This window comes from Dermacentor andersoni, chromosome 2, assembly GCF_023375885.2.
Source record: "Dermacentor andersoni chromosome 2, qqDerAnde1_hic_scaffold, whole genome shotgun sequence".
Taxonomy (NCBI): Eukaryota; Metazoa; Arthropoda; class Arachnida; order Ixodida; family Ixodidae; genus Dermacentor; species Dermacentor andersoni.
The window spans coordinates 196,655,414-196,662,030 of record NC_092815.1 but is presented as its reverse complement, the minus strand read 5'-3'; the positions used below and the strand labels follow the sequence as shown (position 1 = coordinate 196,662,030).

Genomic DNA, 6,617 nt, shown 5'->3' with positions numbered 1-6,617 from the left:
ATATCCTGGTAAATAAGACCGAAGTTAGTGGCACAAAAGCTCACAGTGAGTGAGTGAAAACTTTATTGCAAATGTCCGGCGATTTGGGCGGGGTGGGGCCATAAGCACCCCAGCCTAGGTGACGACCTCGAGTCCTTGGACTCGGGCGGCTCACATTTTAGGTTAATTATGACAGTCTGAGGCTCGGCAGTTTTTGTTAGCAGATTTAAGTTTACGACATCGATTTATCGAAAGGAAATTGAGAGTGGGGAATATCATTTCAGCACTCCTCTAAGACGTCTTTTACAGCCCTACAAAAAGTCAGTTCGCAGCACGCTCACTAAACCTGCAACGCAAAGTGGTAGCGTAGTAAAAAGTTGCTTCAGATTTCGAGAAACAAAACCAACACATGTGTAGAAATCTTGCCACACCCAATACCATTTTTATTATTTTCATATTCAAGTAATCAGGATATTGGTATCATTAGACCGTGTCTTCATATACTATTACCTATTACGCTTGTTGCAGTGGTCCTCGTCATAAAGTTGCATGCCAGTGTAACAAAAATGTTGAAACAAATGTTGGCACTTTTTCGCCTTCTCTGTAATATTCTCTGTATGGGCCGAGGTAGTGTCGTCTCTCTTCACCCAAAACTCACAATCTGAAGTAAAAAAGAACATTGATGCGCAATTTAGGATTTGTGCCGCTTTCCTGGTGCCATTTTGTAAGCTAGAAGGTACTAAAGGCCAAACAGGGAGTCATGTTCAATACTCCGAAGGAATATAGGCCAGAGAGGTGATAAACACTTTAATGGTGCAATCTTAAAGTGTCCTTCATTTGCAAGCATCGCGCTACATTCGCGTGTATGTCTGTTTAGGATAGCTGTCGTTAACCTCGCTGCCGAAAGAGAAGTACGGGAATTACTTTTTGTCGAGACCATATAATTTTATATCTTCCTTGTCTCTCTGCGCTTTAGCGCTGGTAAAAGAAGTGTGATAAAATGCGCGAGCACAAGGATACACTAGTCGATCGTGATGAGCGTGCCGGCAGAAAGATAAACTTCTTTGTTAAGACACCAGTTCAGCTGTGATGGGGACAGATTAATATATGCATTTTATCTAGAACACTGAAACAATGGTTTACTTATTCGCTTCTGGAGACGCTTGTTAGCATTTCCGGATACTTGGGTGCATTTGCCTCCAACAGGCTGCCAAGAAGCGGAACATTATTTTGTGCTTTACTTATTGCCTACTGCACCAGCATTCTCTTGTCCACAAATTTCAAAAAGGTTCACCATGCACCTTCAGTTTTTTTATCTAACCTCTCAGTTCTTTTCTGCTCCGTAAAACCCCCGCTATTCCTATTGTCAAGCACGTGCATGACGTCTATGTACTTTATCTTCATACAGATATATTGCACCACGTCGTCTTACAACATGACTCCTACTTTTCAGACCAAATTCACTCAGGCCAATCCATCGCATCTATGTCTGGCCCTTTATTCTTTCAAGTACTATGTCGCTCATATTTACTTCCACTTCTGTGTTATTTCCGAACCATGCACACTAGGCACATCGATTCCTATGATTCCTTCTAAATATTTAAAAGCTTTATCTGAAACGCTTCGTGTCATAATAATTTCAAGGATTACGCTTTTTGAGATGTTGCTTAGACACATCTCGCAATGCGCCGTTTCACTTTCCTGCACATCACATACTTAGCGATTAATACTCCCCCCATAGGTGTTGTTACGTTTCGCCTACGACGCGCGGTATGGCCGGCGCGGATGCAACGGACGCCGGGGCTTCGTTCAAAGCGGCGGACATTTTGGCCCGTTCAGCGCCGCCGATACGCCTCCCCGCCAAGCGCGTCCAGGCATGTTTCAATGCCACGTGCCTTCAAGTGCGTGTGTGTGTGTGTGTGTGCATGTTGGTGCCCACGCTTGTCAAAGCGCGGCAGCCGGGGAGAGGAGCTCCCCAAGTGTGAAGCGAGGAGATCTGACCGGCGCCGGCCCGGCGGATGCGTCACTACACTCGTCCCAACGTGTCTCTCAGCCTGTCCGTGCCGCGCATCACGTGCGCCTCTGACGAGGCGTTCCTTCTTCCCCTCAACTGCGAGAGTATAAAAGCAGGTGCCCCCGGACGCCAAGAGAGAGGCTCCGATTTCTTCCGTTGAGTTACGTGCTCTCCCGTCTCTCCACTTCGGTCGACCTGACCGCCCGCTCTTTTGCGATGCTAGAATAAACAAGTTGTTCTGTTACCAGTCCACTCATGCTTTGCCGGAACCTTCGGATGCTTCCAGTTGTGCCCCAGGCCGCCAGGCCAACGCTACCCTTGGGGCTTGCGACCCATTTGCAACAACGGGTGTCAGCGCTGAGATTCCAATAGTGTCTATACTTCCCCTCTAGCACATTTCGAAGCTTTCTTAGATGTACTTCACATGTGCATGTCTGCTTGAAAACAAACTAAAATAAAACAAGAAAGGGGCCGACAGTTGGAATAGCGCACTCCGGTGCAAAAGTAGCAGGGAGAAGCTGCCTCAGAAAGGCTGGCCTACTTTTCGAAGGGTGCGCCAATCTTTGCCAAAGGCAACCTAGTCACTCTCGGTAGGATGGTTTTAACAGGTTAATAGAGTGAGGTCACGTACGGGCTTTGTCGGCGGCGGTTGTAATTAAAATGAATGCTGTTTGACGTTTTTATACATGCTTTATAAGATGACAGGAAAGGAGGGCGAGGGTGAGAAGGCCGCAGGAGAAGTACAAAGAAGGCGGCTTGAATATATTGTTAGGCGCAGAAGAAGATAGCAAGGCTGCAATGAATTGAACAGATACTATACGCGTCACAGGCGCCGCGCGTTTATGGTCTTAGAAGAGATGGTGAGCCAGTCAGCGTGGGAGCAGCAAAAGGGCAGGTTGAACGAATGAACTGAGCAGCCCCGCGTTAGTGCGATGGCAGCGAATATTTTGAAGGTATTAAGATGGCGACATGTGAGTATGCGAGAAGAGCCGGGGGGGGAGGGGGGATGGTAGCGGAACGATGACTTCAGCAGCTCGGCCTTAGGGTCCCCACGGACGTGTGCAGATGTAGCGCGACCTTGTTTATTGGAGATGACGGAGAAACATGGTCACGTTTAGAACTTTGGAACGTGTCAGTGGTGTTTTATGAAAAATAAAAAATAAAATAGGAAGTAATCGGCCGAAGAAGTGGCAGGGGCAGGTGTACATGGAAAAGGGCTCCTATGGCGGAAATATGCGTAGGAACACGGATAAAAATATTAAATTTAGTGGTTGGAAGAGGGGCAAGCAGGGGCTGGAGGCAAAGGAATGGGCGAGCTTAAGACTCTATGTTGGCTGGTGGCATAAATTGTTTTCTTACTTGAGCTAATGATATGAACATTTCAAGTTTAGATTAGAGCTTTTAGCTATTCAAATTTGCCATGTCGAATATAATTCAGTTCGAGAGTAGCTAATTAAACTTGTGTGGGAGGTATCACTCGGTATATTTGCTCTCGTACGGTGAACGGACGTTTATTTTTTTGTAGTACGTAAAGCTTTGCTTAATCGCATTAATATTAATCGGCTACTAGTTCTGGTAAACTCTGTTTTGTATCTGTGCGATGGCCGTCTATTCTTGTTTTTCTGTTTCAGGTCCCCTTTGTATTATTTGCTACAAACACCACACTCGAAACAATAAACTGCATTGTATGGCGTGCCGGCGAATCTCTAGGCTACCTTGTGATGGTAATTAGAGGCTGTATTTTTATTGCGTTCATCATCGTCATCATCAGTCTATTTTATGTCCACTGCAGGACGAAGGCCTCCGCCTGCGATCTCCAATTACCCCTGTCCTGGGCTAATCGATTCCAACTTGCGCCTGTGAATTTGCTTATTTCAACACCCCACCTATTCTTGTGTCGTCCTCGACAGCACTTCCCTTCTCTCCGCATCCATTCTGTACCCTAATGGCCCACCGATTATCTTCTTTTTAATATTACGGGGTTTTACGTGCCAGGACCACATTCTGATTATGAGACACGCGTAGTGGGGGACTCCGGAAATTTGGACCACCTTGTGTGCTTTAACGTGTGCCCAAATCTAAGTACATGGGTGTTTTCTGGCATTTAGCACCCATTGAAATGCGGTTGCCGTGGACGGGATTTGATCCCGCCACATTTTGCTTAGCAGCCGAACACCATAGCCACTAAGCAGCCACGGGGGGTCCACCTGTTCTCTAACCTGCGCATTACATGGCCTGTCCAGCTCTATTTTTTCTCCTAAATTCAATTAGGATATAGGCTGCCCCCGTTTGATCACTGATACACACTGCTCTCTTCCTGTCTCTTAACGTTACGACTAACATTCATCGCTCTACCGCTCTTCGCGCGGTCCTTAGCTTCTTGTTTCTGACCCAAATGTCAGCACCGGTAGAATGCATTAACTGCACACCTTTCTTTTCAATGATAGTGGTAAGCTTCCAGTCAGGTTTTAACACTGTCTGCCGTATGCCCTCTAACCCTTTTATTCTTCTGTATATTTCTTTTTCATGATCAGGGTACCCTTCGATTATTTGACCTAGGTAAACGTACTCCATCACAGACTTTTGAGGATCACTGTCGATCCTGAAACGTTGTTCCCTCGCATGGCTATTGATCATCATCTTTGACTTCTGCATAATAATATCCAGCCCTACTGTTACACTCCTTCTGTTAAGGTTCTCAATCAATTGTTGTAACTAGTCCAAAATGTTGCTGAACAGGACTATGTCATTTGCAAACGGAAAGTTGCTGAGGTATTCGCCGTTGATCATCTCGCCTAATCCTTCCCAGTTTAATAGCTGAAAGGCTTGTTCCAAGCATGCAGTGAATAGCACTGGAAAGATTGTGTATCCTTGCCTTACCCCCTTTTTATAGGTATCTTTCTACTTTTCTTCTTGAGAATCAAGGTAGCTGTGGAGTCATTGTAGGTAACTTCCAATATACTTACGTAAGCCTCCTGTAGTCCTTGATTGCGTAATGCCTCTATAACAGCTGGTATCTCTACTGACACTAAATGAAATGGCTTTTTGTGATCTATTAAAGCCATATAGAGACGCTGATTGTACTGTGTAGATTCTTCGATTACGTGATTGATGACATGGTGGTAATTCATCGTACGGTATCCCTTCCTGAAGACAGCCGGTACGCTTCTTTGACAGGAGTCATGTGTTGCCCTTATTGTATTGGAAGTTATCTTGGTGAACATTTTATACAAAACTGGAAGTAAGCTAATGGTTCTATAATTATCGAATTATTCAACGTCCCTTTGTGTGGATCAGTATAATGTTCGCGTTCATTCTGTTCTTGGGACCCTTGAAGCCGTGAGACATTTCGTATGAAGGGCTGCAGGCTCTATCTTTGATTAAATTGACTGTTATTGCATTTTCTCCTACCGCTTTTCCGTATTTCATGTCTTCCAAGACCATTCTAACTTCATGGATAGTTATAGAAGGAGCGTCTGTAACCTTTTTAGTGCTATGAATGGACGTATCGTGGCTGCTCTTGGCACTGTACAGGCCAGTCTAGAATGCTCCCGCTGCTTTTGCTCTAACTTCGAAATTGCTGATGATATTACATTGCTTGTCGTTTAGTCCACACGTCTTGGCTTGTCCTATCACAAGTTTTCTTCTCACTGATTTCATGCTGCGTTCATATTTTACTGCTTCCTCTGTCTTTCTCACGTTATAATTTTAAATATCCCTTACTTTCTCCTTGCTGATAAGTATTGACGGTTCCACAAATTCTATCTGAACTCTTGAGTTGAACACATTCATTATTTGTCGTTCGTTTCTGATGTCTGTTTTTACTTGGGAGAACTTTTCTGGTGGTTGCCTTGGTGCCTTACCTCCTACTTCAACTACTGCTTCTGAAGCCAGTGTAGCTTTTTTTGTCGTTCATTACATTTATGTCATCATCCCTGTGTTCAAAGGATGAATATTTGTTCTCAAGCAGCAGCCTAAATTGGCCTTCGTTTACCGTTACGGCGTCTAGGTTGGCCTCTTTCTTCTTGACCAAGTTTACTCTTTCTCTTGTCATATTGAGGCGAATCATAGACCTCACTAACCAATGATCGTTGCACTTTACCCTAACTAACATTAATATATCCTGCACTGCGCTGGAATCGGCAGAAAGTATGAAATCTATTTAATTTTTCGGTTCACCACTTGGCTTTTCCACGTCTACATTCTGTTGCTACGGTTCCTGAAGAAGGAGTTCATTATTCGCAGCTTATTCGTTGCTGCGAATTCTACCAACATTTTCTCTGTAGTGTTCCTAGAGTCGATGCCGTAGTTGCGAATTGCTTGTTCACCAGCCTGAATTTTTCCCACTTTTGCAATGAAGCCACCCATATTGAATTTGCACTGTTTCCATCACTAATCCAGCATCTTCAGAAAAGTGTTCCATTTCATCATCACCGTGACAGGGGCATGGAGCGTAGGCTTGTGCCACCTTTACTCTATACCTTCTGCTTAGTTTTATTACGACTGCTGCTACCCTGTCATTACTGCTGTAGAATTCGCCAATATTTTCCGCTACGTCCTCATGGATTAGGAATCCTACTCCCTATTGCTTGTTATTTGGCCGCTAGTCAGCACTATATTAATC

The 6,617-nt window shown here is 44.7% G+C and overlaps 1 long non-coding RNA gene across 1 annotated transcript in view; it reads right to left on the bottom strand.

The window, feature by feature from the left end:
• Window positions 1–393: 393 nt before the first annotated feature.
• Window positions 394–6,617, bottom strand: part of LOC140215993 (uncharacterized) — a 38,595-nt gene continuing 32,371 nt past the window's right edge. The window contains exon 2 of the long non-coding RNA XR_011892629.1: window positions 394–640. This is a non-coding gene — a long non-coding RNA (uncharacterized lncRNA). The remainder of the gene's footprint in view (window positions 641–6,617) is intronic.